This window comes from Corvus moneduloides, chromosome 4, assembly GCF_009650955.1.
Source record: "Corvus moneduloides isolate bCorMon1 chromosome 4, bCorMon1.pri, whole genome shotgun sequence".
Classification (NCBI taxonomy): domain Eukaryota; kingdom Metazoa; phylum Chordata; class Aves; order Passeriformes; family Corvidae; genus Corvus; species Corvus moneduloides.
In genome coordinates this window covers 26,522,511-26,536,534 of record NC_045479.1, presented here as the reverse complement: position 1 = coordinate 26,536,534, position 14,024 = coordinate 26,522,511, and the positions used below count along the sequence as shown (strand labels likewise).

Genomic DNA, 14,024 nt, shown 5'->3' with positions numbered 1-14,024 from the left:
TCCAGCTGTTTGCACACCTGCATGACGCACTGGAGCAGTCATTCCCTTGGGGAGGCAGGTGGGGGGTGGCTGGAGCAGTCACACTAAGCAGCAGGAATTGCCACTGATGAAAATGAAGGAAAAAGGAACACATTTGAAAAAAAGGCAGTGGGAGGACGGGAGACAGCAAACTTCCTGTATCACATGGGCAGCTCTGAAGGAGTTAGGAGGGCTATACAGAAGTAAGGTGGGCTGGGGCTGGTTTGTGGACAGGATAGGAAGCAGCCACTGGCCAGGTAGGGAAGCAGGAACCAGTTAATCTCTGAGACAGTGTGAGACCTATGGGCTCTGGAATGAAAGAGGCCAGAGTGCCAAGTTGGGGTGAGTGGCTGGAGGATGCACCCCTAAGTAGAACTCTAGCTTGGTGGGCATCCACTGCCTGCTACTACTACAGTCAAATGGCACCCAGAGGCAGCCACCTTCTTGCCCAGAGAGCAGCCTGGCCTCCTAGCCCATGCCACGCAGTTCTGCTGATTATAGCCTAGAAGCCAGGCAGCCACGGAGCACAGCTGCACAGCATGTCAGTACCTCAGAGGAGCCCAGCCAAAAGCCCCCACGGCCTCACATTGCTGCTGTCTGAAGAGTGCAGACCCTCCCCTGAGGAAAATGGTGTGTGTACGAAATCTCATGGGAGAGGTTGTCACCCGTGCTCTCCCATCTGTCCCAAATTCTTGCTCTTTATCAGTCCCATAGCCCCTTTCCACTGCAAGACAAAGCTGCAGATTGGCTCGGGTGCCAGCACAGGGGTTGGCTCCTAAGAGCTGTGTTAGGAAGGGAACTCTGCTCCAAAGGACACATTCAGAGTAAGCCCTGTGCACATTTGGCAGGGATCATAATCCACAACCACCCAGCCTGGTGACATCGCTGGAGGCCTCAAGAGTAGACAGTCCAAGCCAGGATTTGTGATTGTTTACCTTGACATCCATTTGGATACACTCCAAGTGTAGACAAGGGATTTAGATGCCCAGATTATTTGCCCTCATGGCAGCAATGCACAAACACAACTACTAGGAAGATTAGAGATATTCCATCTGCTTAAATTGCTCCCCTTTTCCTGCCAGCTCTGATAACCATGATGATGGGGATTTAAGCCCCAGTGCTACTAGCTGTGACTGGCACCAGTGTGATGATTATATTTCCCATGGGACCACCCTCCCAGCTCTGTGCAGTCCATCTCTGCTCATCTCATCACAGCAGTAGTCTCATCTCTGCTGGTAGGGCCCCATTCCTCATCCCCCATCAGCAGTCCCCAACAGCTCCTGTGTAAGGCACTAGATAAAATTGTAGCAGAAAGATGGCTCTTCCCTTTTTATTTGGCTGTTTAACCAAATGGAGATAGTACAGATCATGAGAAAAAGCAGCAGACAACAGAAGGAATTAGAGGAATTGTAGATCTTAGTTGCCTTTGCACAATTGCAAGTTCTTATGCTAGTTTTATTCATACTTCGAAATGTCACCTCTTTGGGCTGTGGCCAAAAATATTAAGTCCCAGTCCACAGTGGGAAAATAGAGGCTTCAACTAAAAGTATCTTTACTAAGCTTTAACTAAACCATTTGTTATCAGTAATTGCTACAAAATAAGAGGCACTGTTCAGCCCTGCATCTTTGGAAGGAAATGCTCGAAGTAATTATGAGTTTAGAGTGCAATTGCATAATGGTTTAATCTCAAGCACTTTCCTTGATGGTAGACAATTCTGTTGTTAAGCTGTGAACTCGGAGTGTGTTTTAGCACTTTTGTCTCCCTATGTCATTTGAACCTGGAGAGCAAAGTCTTCCACAACTTCAAGTACTCAGTGTTGTGGTTCTGCTCCCCAGAAAGAAGGCACCTCCCAAAGCACACCCTTGCCTAGTGAACAACATTTTCCATGGCCTCGGGGGGAATTTCACCAATTCTGAATCCATTAGAACCTTTTTCTAGCACAAGTTAGGGGTCTCCTAAACAAATAAAGAGGCAGCTCAACCTGACTCCTATTTGAGAGCACGGATAAGGAAACAGCAGAGACTAATCTCCCTGGGAGGAAGCCGCATGTGTTTACTGTGCTATTGCAGTCTTAAGCCTTCCAGCAGTGCACACACTGGGGTCTCGTAATCTTCCCCTCTGACCCTTCTCCTGGAGTGGGTCAATTGCAGTAGATTGTGAGAAGTTAGTGATGGTGGTTGATGACTGATTTTAGAGCATGTGTTCCCAAACTACCAAAGAGGAACAGTTTGATTCAGAGGAACCCTCTCCCTTTACTTTTCTCTTTCTGCAGCAAGCCCAACACACAGTAAGATTGGTTGTTGGTTATCTGCTCTCATGTCATCTCATCTCACTATCTCAGCTATGAGATGCAGCTCCTCTTCTTATTCCTGGCAGTCAAATGCAGTAAACTTGTGCATTCTCTCATGCTTTTGGGTGTCCTGGTTTATCCTTTTGGAGGGTCAGAGGATGCCTTCAGAGCCATTCCAACCCCTGCTGCATTCAAATAAATTGCCTTTTTCTTTTTTTTTTTCCTTTTTTAAATCATCTAGAAAACACTGTTCGCCTTCTAGAGCTGACAGTTATTCCCACACACTCAGGAGCAACAAAACAAACAAAACTACATCCTTTGTAGTCAGCTTTAGCACGTAAGGGCAGAAGTACCCAAAGCTGTCTTTCTGGAGGGAAAGAATGGAGGGAAGCTGTGACTGGGGAGTGTGCTCATAATAATGTTTATCTGACATGCAGCCCACAAATTCTGATGGGATGTAAGATGATGGCCACCAATATAAGACCTTTTGCTAGGCTTTTCAAAAGGTTTTCACAAGCTGCGAGTCACCTGTGGACTGTAAGGGAGGAGCTGCAGTGGGACATACATTGTTTAGAGTGAACTGTAGGACATGCAAGGAAACAGGCAGCTGCACAACATAGTGAGGACCATCTTCTCAGAGCTTGACTGCTCCTAGATCTCTTCTTTCATCTGTTATGCAATTCAACAACCAAGACTCCAATACGCTAGTGCAACCCAGCGCTATGCAATGAAGCGAGCAGGCTGTGGTTGTGCAGAGACTGCAAGGCATTGAATCTGCAGAGACGAGAGTCACTGCTGTGAAAGCACATTTCATCACTCTTCCCATGAGTGGAAAAGCTTACACCTCCTTCCTTCTCACCCCCGATACCCCAAAAGACATTCAACTGCATTGTGTAACAGGGAAAAACTTCATCTGCAAGACACATCCACGGCAGCAGGATTTCTCCCTTGCCCTTGGGCACAGGCAGAGGAACTTTGTATCACACAAAGCAAATTGCTGATTCGGAGTTAGACTGTCACAGAAAGCCATTAAATGACAGAGACAAGGAATAAGAGGGGAGGATGGCAAAGAGTCAGTTTAGATGGAAGAACAATTTTGTGAGTTGTTTTTTGTTTGGGTTTTGAAGAATAAGAGCATTGCACTTCCGGCAATATGATGCACAGTAAATGCTGAAAGGCCAAGCAGAGCAAAAGAAGGGAAAAGGCCCTGAAAACCTTCAACACATTATTGAAATACGAGAAGGAAAAGGTTTTGTTTCCTTGGCAACATATCCTATGGTGCTTCTGCTGGAGCAATCTACAAGAGAAAGAAGACTTTCCATTAGGTATGCCAGTGAAGTGAAAGATAATTACAGAGACCCCTTTCCTCAACTGGGTGCATTTGGAAATTTTCTACTTGATGTGTGTTAAGTGCTCAGATGTTACACAGCCCCTGGAAACGGATGTCTCCATAGATGACATAGTGAGCTCTGAGGCAAGCGTAGGTGACTGTGGCAGGCCAAATGACTGTGAAGGTGTGGGTGCATTGTGGTGTTTTGGCCTTCCACTATGCTGCTTTGCTGTATGAATATGGCCCAAGGTGTTGTCAACAGAAACTTAAGAGTTAAAATTGTTCTTGACTGCAGATTTTGGAATATGAAGTTGCAGTTTTTCATCCAAGACAAGAGAACTTTGTTTCCAACTGTCACCTCCTATTTCTCACATACATATATGTCAAAGCTGAGGTGCTGCATGGTAGCTGTTTTGCCACACAGCGGCATGGCATGAAAGAATTCAAGAGAAAATAAAGGAAATATGAAACAGAAGAGGGAACTGAAGAGAAACAAAAAATACTGATATGAGAAGAACTGGAGCAGGACTCCAAACATAGCTTTCACCCTCTTGTGACGAGCATCATTGGATCATCCCTTACTAAAAATGATGAGCTGTAATACTAAAACTATCTGTCTGTAGTATGGTGATGCTCAGGAGCAGAAAGAGAGGCAGTTATGCATGTTGTAATCCAAGCGGGTAAGAGAAAGATTTAGGTATCTGTATTTTGTAGAGGGAAGGCAAGAATGAATTACAAAAGGTTAAAATACCTTGTCTAAAGTTGCAGTGAAAGTTTGTGATAGAAGTGGTTGAACCTACAGGTCCTGACCTCCATCCAAATGTCTAATGATATAAATATCTCCAGAGTAATATCTGCAGGTGTTCAGTTGAAGAATTCTGCAGATGCAGCTCAGCTGCCAAGACCCAGCATAATCATACCGATGGAATAAATACAGGCAGCACAACAGCTCCATGATCATGTGAACATGACAGACACTCCTCTGCCCACCATGGTTTCAGCAAAGACATTCTCTTCCCAAGCTAGAAACAGCACTAACTAAACAAACAAACAAACCACCCCCCCCCCCAAAAAACCTAAACCCACGAAAAATTTTAAAAAATCCCAAAACCAAACCAAAACAAACCAAAAAACACCAAACCCCAACCCAGCAGCCTTCTGCCATAATAGCCTATTACACAGAGGAAGCAGGAGAGCATTTACCAGCTGGAAGGAAGATATCGCTACAGTGATCAGCTCCAATATACTCACTTAGGGAGCAACAACCACCCTGTCTGGTATTTTAAGGACCAGACTATGAAAGGACATGCTGGGGAAAATTGCTATTGGATGGGTCTGTCTGGTGTCCTTCCTCCTCATTTTGACTCTGCCTGACTAACTTTTGGGAAAATAAATATGGAGATGAGGCAGGTGGAGACTGAAGTGTGCTAATAGCTAGAACAAACAAGTACGGGTGCACTCAGGTTCTGATGCCAGGATCAGCAGCAGGGGAACAGGTTACAAAACTGTGCTCCAAGTGAGCAATCTTAGCACCTCTGGATCCTGAAGGGAAAAACGTACATAATTGTTAGGCCTGGACAGCAGTACCCTTTCTTCACTTCAGGAAAGGAGCTGGCAGTAAATGCCAATCACAGCCTGAAGCTGGCAAAGCAGTTACAGAAAGCAGACCAGACAGAGACCAATGGCCATAGACAACATCCTCCCATCGCTCTCTGTAGTTTTGCCTTGCAATGCTTTCCCTCTTCAGTGCTACAAACTGGCCTCCAGCCCTTCTTTCATCCCACTGGCAGTGACAACCATAACTGCAGAACTCATGTGGCACTTTGTCCATTGTGTTTTCATGTTCTGCCCCAGTCATCTATCATGGATTTCTTTTATACACTCTTGGAATACACAGGATTTATATATCTTCATCTGCACATCCATAAGGCTCTGGCCTTCTTTAGCCTCATGTCACTATAGTCATTAAGGATAATATTGCATTAACAAAGAGGTAGATCTCTTTCCTTGATCAGACTTCAGAAAAGCAGGGCGACCATTTCAGAAGAAGGGAATTGGATTTTGAGCTAAGCATGTCTTTTTTATTTCTCTTCCTTGCAGTACTCTCCATGCAAAAAAAACCTTCAGGGTTTTTCTGCAGGGCTCCTCTGCAGCTCTGCAAGGCTGCCAGAAGGAGAAGCATTTTCAGCAGACCTTGGAAGGCTACAGGAGGGCTACAGTGACAGAGGGACACTCACAGCAAGTCAGAGTGCAGGACTCTAGGCATGCAGACTTGACAAGTGTGACAAGATTGAATATCCCACAAGCAGCACAAAGAGCCAAAGTGATCAGCCTCACAACTCACCTCAGAACTCCATGCTTAAGTGTAGGTATCACATCCTCCTGGGCTAGGGAGTTCACAGGTTGGAGTTCAACATGCAGGACTCTGGAGGGGCAAAGCAGCAGCTGGAAAAGGTCTGATGAGAGCTGGAGCACGGCTCCCCTGTGAACACCCCCACAGCATGGAGTCTCTCCTGGCCCAGCACTGAGGGCATCCCAACTGGCTGGCTTCAAGACAACATGGCACTGTGATTCTCATCTATCCAGTACTAATTTATCTCTTTCCATTATTCCCTTTCCCTGCAAAACTTCGAGAAGAATAAGGACCATCTGAATATCTGGTGGCTTTATGTAGCTCATAGGCTTCTCTGAATACAGAAATGGTTCTCTAGGTCTATCTCATGCTAGAGATGCCCCTTGCACTGAAGAAGCATCAGGAGTAGGAGTCAGTGTACAGCCTTGCACACAGCCTGCCCTAGGGGAAATAGGGTTTTCATCAGCTCCTCTTTGCTAGAGGAGCTGCACCCAGCCCGTAATCATCTCTCCCAGTACAAGCTGGTAAGTGGGCAGAGAGCTCAGTGCTTTCTCCCTACTGTGAGGACACCCCATCCACAGCTGTGCACCTAGATAAAGTGCCAGCAAATTATGGAGGCGAGGCAGAAAATCATTCGTACAGTTCCATTTGCAAGATAAATTATAGCATCTGCTTCTGAATTCAAACGAGAGCAATGCTGCAGCCTTTCTAACCTGCTGCTCTTGCTGCACGGTCATCACCATTTTCTGGCTGTTTGGGGAGCTTCTGTGGAAGGGAAACATTAACAGACCTCAGACAGCTATTAGCAGATGCTTGTCTGGATTGCAACAGTGATCATGACTTGTGTGGTTGCCCACAGCCTCAGAAAAATGGCCAAGGACTTAAATAAGATGACAGAGATGGTAGATCTGCTCTCACCTAGCAGTGCTGGATGGATCAGCAGTCAGGTGTAGGAAGCAAAACAGGGAACCATAGTCTCTCCGGTCTCCCATTAGCAAGCATAGTAAAAGTGGTACTAAAGTACCAAGGAAAAGTGACTCAGATGTGTTTTGCCTGTGTCATACCCTCAAGCTGGGAAATCCTTTTTGTGTACCTGCCATGCATTGCTGGAATGCACCAGGCACTTAAGTCCCTTAAATCACAAAATCTTTGTCAAGATTTTGATGTGGGCTGAGATGAGGCTATGGCTTGCCTATACATGGCTGACGGAAGCACAGACTAGCATATCTCCTTTGCAGTGTATGTCTGTCTCTCGCTTTCTCCTGTACCCTCCTTACCAGTAACACAGCTGCTAACTCACTGTGAAACCTGAGTTTCTCACCTCCACTTGGACCGCCGTTCCTACTGGAAAAAAGTAGGGAACAAGATGCTAATCCCCTTCATAGGAATAATAACCCCCAGGGTATGTGTCTGATGAGCTGGTCAGCTGGTGTCCCTCAGAGGACAGACAAGCAGAGAATCAATCCAGCCCTCCATGCTAAACATACTTGCAGAGTCTTAACACCTCTGCTCTGGCTTGGATATCTCTAAGAGTAGTATGAATTGTCCTTTGGAATTCCCCATGTCTGTGTCTTGGCCACTGCAGCTACAAAAGATGTGTCCCCGTCTCCTCAGCAAATGATTGGATTAACCTCTCTGATGCACAAGGATGATACAAGAACTGCCATGTGGGTTGAGGCATGTTGTGATAAGTCGTGGTTCACACCAGGCTTTCAGTTGTGCCTGAGCCACTCTGGCAGAGCTGCCCAGTGCTGGCCCTCTCATGGTCAGTGTCTCCTGCCAGGAGGGAGTAGAGAGACAGCAGCCAGCGCTGCCATGCTGCAGGGCACTCCTCATGGCGCTCCTGCTGCCACTGGCCTTCCCTCCAAGCGCCCATCTGCTTATCTTCCTCCCTCCTTCTCATCTTATGCAAAGCAGCTCATTAGGCCGATTAGCAGCCAAGCACCATCTCTGATTGTTCATCAGTGATTCCTTTGTTGCCCTTCATCACTCCTGTTGAGCCTCATTAGTGCTGCTAGGAAGCAGAGGAGCTGTTGGGATATTTATAGGAAGGGTGGGGTGTTCTTTACATTTTATTTCTGTCTAATATCCCTTCTCCACTCACGACCTCTCCCCTTACCCTAGCCCTCCCTCAAAAGCCTTCTCTTAATATGGAGGTTATCCAGGGAGTACAGAGACAGGAAAGGACTAGTCTGATGGTTGAGTCAGGGAAACGAGAAAGACAAGCTGGAGGTGTGCAGAGGCTCAGTCCTGAGTCAGGAGTGTACAAACCTACATAGGACAGGGTACCTGGACCAGGGGACTGAGTCTGTGCCCCTGTGCACACACTCATCAGATGGGGTATCTGTAGCAGCCCACAAAGGAATGCAAAGGGATCATCATGTGCACACAGCGTTGTTGGGGGGGTGCATGCCCCAGCTACAAGCATAGCTTGGGCATGCAGGACCTGTGTCCAGGCTTGGGTGTGAATGCGTTTCCACACAGGACACCCACTTCTCTGCCTGTAAGCCGATGGAGAGCTGTACCATGCTCCCAACAGCTCCAGAGGGAGCAACTGCCTTGGTTACTTATAAAAATATTCTTTCATGCAGCACTTAATTATGGAGGCAACTAGACAAAGACTAATCATTCATTCTAATACAGGGAAGAATAATCATTCTGACGGCAGGAGCTACTTGGCTTCTTTGGGAGGAGAACAGAGTGTGAGGAGGAGGAGGAGGCTGAAGAAAAACCACGGGACAGGGAAAGGAGGAGAAAGGAGGAACAAAATCCTAAATCAGTTACCCAGTACTGACATCTTTATGACTTCATAAATGGAATATGCTTAGTGTCGGCAGTCTTTCCCAGCATCACGAGGACACCTCTCCCTAGTCAAAGCCTGAGGCCCTGCTCATGCCAGAAGTCAAACCGAGTGACATTTTAGTATCACTTTTCATCTGAAGATTGCATCTTTCTTCCAAAGGGTCCCAAAGCGTTTTTATAACCTTTCCAGGCACATAATTCGTGTCTTGTGGCACTGAAATGGAGTGAGAATCCTGAGAAGGATGAGCCACCTCCACCACTGTGCAGGAATTTTGGACAGAAAGCAGTGACAGCTTCTGTGTCCCTCTTAAACCATGGGGTGTGCATGTGCATGAGGAGGGGGATTTCAAGGCAGCAGAATGCAATTGCAGAGTATGGAAGCTGGCCAGGAGCTCTAGCCAAGTCCTCAGCTAATACGTAGGTTAGCACCAGGGAACTGTAAGAAATGGCACTGCCGATCCAGAGTGTGACAATCCTCCCTCTGCCTCCCGGGTGGGTCACACCTCTAAAAGTGGTCAGACCTCTGTGTGGCTGGGGATGGCTCTTGAAAGATTGCAAGCCCTGGTCCTGACATAGTTAGTCAGTCCTGATTAATCACCAGAAAATATGGTATTAATCCAAGTGTCTTGGACAAAATCCAGGTTTGGGAAATGGCATCACACACTTCTACATTCCCCCTTTTGGGCTTCAAGCAAGTCCAATGATTTTTCTTTTCACTTCAGAGCAGTGTCTTGCTGGGAACAGAGATGGCTCTGTTCCACTCTACTTCTCCCACAGTCCCTGAGTGTCTGCTCCATGCCTACAGCTGGCATGGGTGAAATGGTTCCCCTGTTCAAGACAATGTATCTATCAGGCTGTGTTATGCCCAGGGCTGTTCTGTATTGTGGCTGGTGAAACACTGTACTGAACACTGTGATGAGTCTTCCTTACTCCCCCCCAAGGATGCTGCTAGCTGACAGACGTGAGGCAGGGTTGGCCTTCACTCTCTGGGAAGGGCTGCTCTGCTTTGTCCAGAAGACCTCACAGGAAATCAGCATCCTTGACACATGAGCAAGAGCCATGTGAGGATTAAACAGAGCCCTCTATCCCAAAAATCTGTCAGGAACTGACCCTTTGCTTCCTCAGCCAGTGGACTGCTGCAGTGCAGCCCAAAGCTGTTGGGGAACATCTGCACCCCTACACAAACACAGCTGTCTCTCTGGCTCCCTTAGGAGCAGGAAGAGAGCTTTCCCTGCCCTCTGCAGCTGCAGGCCATCATGCATACAGTATTAAGTTTGTATATCTCTTCTGCCTTGCTCACTGCTGTATCTCTCCACTTTCAGCTAGTTTAATTGACTGCTCTGGTTTGAAGAATCACGGTGTCTAGGCACCAAGAGTAACACTTAACATGATATTACCATTTTCACATCCCAGTAATGTGCAAACATTAACTAACACTAACTCTAATTAGCTGCAACTCACTGGAAAGTAGGTAAGCTTGACATTAACCCCATTTTTATAGCTGGTGACACTAAGACTCAGAAGGCTCAAGTTACTTGTCTCTGCTGTGGAGGTGAGTTCAGCTAAAGGACCAGGATAAAAATGGGCAAATATGTTTTCCTGGCTGTTTCACCATTCTGAGGGGTATTCTGGCCTCCCAGACAATGTGCATTTGACCCAGACATACCTCAGGAGCTGAGCACAGGATGCCTCAGTCCTGCTGTGCCACAAGTCCGCCCACAAGCACCTGTGCTATGCTCAACCAGCTGAGAACCCCTCCCCTGTCTGGTGGGGCCCTCGTGTGCTGCCGTCTCCCCCAGAGCATCCAACTGGCAAATGCAATGCCACCAGGGCCCAAGGAGGTTTCCCAAAGCCATAGTCATGCAGCGCAGTACGACAGAGACTTCTCCTTTCTCCTATTTTCCCACCTGAAAGTTGTTGGATGAAATGGCAAAAGACTGCACTGACAGTGCTAGAAGCTGTATTACGAGTGGAAAATGATGTTCTGAAGTCCTGCCATGGTCCAGTTAGCAAATGCTGGAGAATATATGCAGTTTCTAAATGCTACAATTCTTTCTAAACAGAGTATAGCCCTTGCGAAGGGACATTTTATTTTTAGCTATTTTGTTCTTCTCCACTAAAATTCAAAGTTATCTAGAATTAGCATTTCACACTCAGGAAAAGTCAGGAAAGTCCGTCCTTCTTCCTCCTTTCTTGCTCCTCTGCCTCACAGCAGACCTTTCAGCAAGGTCATCAGAAGTATTGTCTGATGGACTCTCTGCAAGATTGTTTTAGGAGAGATTCCCCATGAGGCAACTGCTAACTCATGCAGTTTGTCTCAAAATTCCCCCAAGCCACTTCAATTAGCAGTAGCCCTCACCTTCACACTTCCCTGGTTCACCACACCCTGCTGCTGTAGCTTCCTGCCCAGGGGTGGCTGCATATTCCTTGAGGATGCATCCACTCGTGCTTCCTTCACTTCATTGCTTGGAGGGGTGCCTGGGCTTTGAGCTGAGCTGTCCCCATATTTGCAGCACCAGAAGTTAGGGTCTCTCTCTTACACACACTGGGTGAAAGTTTCCCTGATTAGTGTCACATTTATAAAGACAGAAAGGCTGGGAAGTTCCACAGCTAAAGTGATTGGTGAAAATAGCTTTGTCCAGTGCCAGGAATGGATGGGAAAAGGGGTCAAGGGTAGCGCTGGCTGAAGTTGATGGTTCCTGAGTGGAACAAGATGCCACTGTACAGTCCTCTTCCTTTGTACCATTTTGCTACCATGTAAAATCCAGATGCGTGCAGCTCTGGGATATGGTAGGCAGTTTTGGTCCCTGCTTCCCAAGAGGGCAGCGTGGAGTCAGAGAAGGCATGGAGAAGAGCAACTAAAATGGCCAAGGGTTGGGGCAACCACTGTGGAAGGAGAGGGTGAAATGGCTGGTCTCTTTGCTTTGAGAGGAAGATATTAGGAACTTCTACAGACTCCCCAAGTCTGGTAGGTAAGGTGACAACAGAACTGCTGCTCACCAAATGCTGTGGTTCTGGTGGTGTACACAGTGAAGGGACTGCTGAGAGCAGTCAGGCTCCTATGCTATTCCAAAATACCATTTCCTGCTGGCACCATAGGGCACTGAGAGCTGAGTTATGGGGTACACTGCTCTGACTCAGTGGGTCATTACATTTTCTGTCACACCTATACCATGTGCAGTGGGTGTGCTTTCATGCCAAGCCCAGCCTATACAGAGACAGACCACACAAATGAAAACCTGCAGGTGTCCAGTCCCAGTAAACCACCCCCACCTCCAACCCAGTCACACCTCAGTGTACACAGTGGGCAGGCAGGAGAACGGGCAGGATCCAGGCACCCTTCAAACACTGACTCCTTTATACAGCCACCAAACTGCTCCCATGTTAGCTACAGTTGTAGCCTCACACAAGCAGGACTTGTGCTTGAAGCCAGCAGGTCTGTGGCTGAACAGGAGGAATAAAGAAGCCATTTAACATTCAGGTGGTATCCCCACTCTCTCTGTGAAAATGGGATGGGGGGAAAGGTGTGTAGGGACTTCAGATACTGTTGTTATCCAGGCACCCTGAGGTGCTTGAGTACAGAAGGAAGGATAAAATTGAAGTCACTTCCAGTGTCCCTGGGAAGATGAACTTTTGGGTCCAGCCAGTAGCCACAAGCCATCTGTCAACTGAGATGAAGGCTTTGCTTCTTGTCACTGCACTAGCCCAACCCTTCTTTCCTCACTAAATATATTCAATAAGCAGTGTTCAGTCTGACAGATGTCTTGCAGCTCACACATGAGTTAGAGCCAGGGTTTACAGGGAAATGAAGACAAAGAAGAATTTATATAATCTGTAGAGGTTTCTCTCCATTCATAGCCTGCCTTCTTAATATTCCCTGCATACCTTTGCCTCAGGACTACAGCCCTGCATCAGGGCTTGTTCATTCAACATAATATGTATAGTCTTTGATGACAGAAGACATCATATGTGGGAACAGGTGGTAGAGAAAGAAAGAAGCAGAGGAGGAGAGAAAATTATCCCTCCTTCAGTTACATTCTTTATGGAGAGGAAAGCAGTGTCAAATTGAGGAGCTTTAAGAATTAATTTAACCACAAGCTTGGGAGCACACACACCTACCTTCACAAAGCTGTGTGTGAATATTCCATACTTCTTTTGCAGAACATCTTTTAGGGTTTAGCTCACACTGACTCCTTTGCTAGGAACTGGAGTGCTCTGCTCTTGCACAAATCTCAACTAATGCAGCAGAGTTGAATGAGAGACCTTATCAGAGGAGATGATTTTATTCTAAACCCCTGATTTCGTTCACACTCGTTCTTTCATGTCCACATCTTCTCATGCACCAACAGGTATATGCCAATGTGCGCCAGCTAGGACTCCTTCCAAAGACAGGGGGGCATGGGACATGATATAATATGTCACCACATCTCTAGGGCTCATCTCAGGCAGGCAGCCAGGCTGGATTTGGATCTGTCTTTTGTTCACTTTAAGGATTCACAGTGGTTGTGATCTCTTGTCTACTCACCCGGTTCCATCTTTCAGAATTATTAGGAAATATTCTCTTTAGTTTCCTTACCTGGATATCTTTAATGGTTCCAGGCTTGTCCTTTATCTTACCTCTTAATGGCTTCAGTTTGTCTTCTTCGTCATTCCCAGTCTGGGTGTTTTGAGAAGCTGCAAATGTGGTGTGATCTTGATGATCTTCTAGCTTAGGTGTGATCAACAGCTGTCATTCCTGTTCTTCTGCCATGTTCTCTGGTGCTGCTCATGCCAATCCATTCAACTCTCAAAGTTTCTGTTATATCTCTACGATATCTCTGGCTGAGGCATAGTTACAGCCCACACACCTTCTATCGCTATGCCTGGAAGATCCTGTCATAGAAGACAGACATTTTAAATGCATGGCATATTAAGCTGAAGTAAAGCTACTTCACTCATTGGTGATTCTTGTGTCGGTACGAAGTATGTTCTGATTGCACAGTAACCTGCTACAGAGTTCATCAACATGACTTCAGTTACCAAGAGACGTGGATGTGTAGAAAACCTATCCCTTGGCTGGCCAGTGTCAAATCTGGGCTATAGGCCAGAGTAATTAGGAAGAGGGAGAGTGGTCGGGGGGAGGGGTAAATCCATATTTGGGCAAGTAAAAAAAACCTGACAGGTAGATTTTTGTTCTATTTGGACAGCTGGGCTGAGCCCTGGAAGAGTGAGACATCTAGCTAGCAAGGCT

General features: G+C 46.7%; 1 protein-coding gene across 1 annotated transcript in view; it reads right to left on the bottom strand.

Annotated features, from left to right (window-relative positions):
* GSG1 (germ cell associated 1) overlaps positions 1-13,639 on the bottom strand; it is a 92,494-nt gene extending 78,855 nt beyond the window's left edge. The window contains exon 1 of the mRNA XM_032105727.1: positions 13,412-13,639. The gene's annotated coding sequence lies outside the window, so the exon portion shown is untranslated. The remainder of the gene's footprint in view (positions 1-13,411) is intronic.
* Positions 13,640-14,024: the final 385 nt, after the last annotated feature.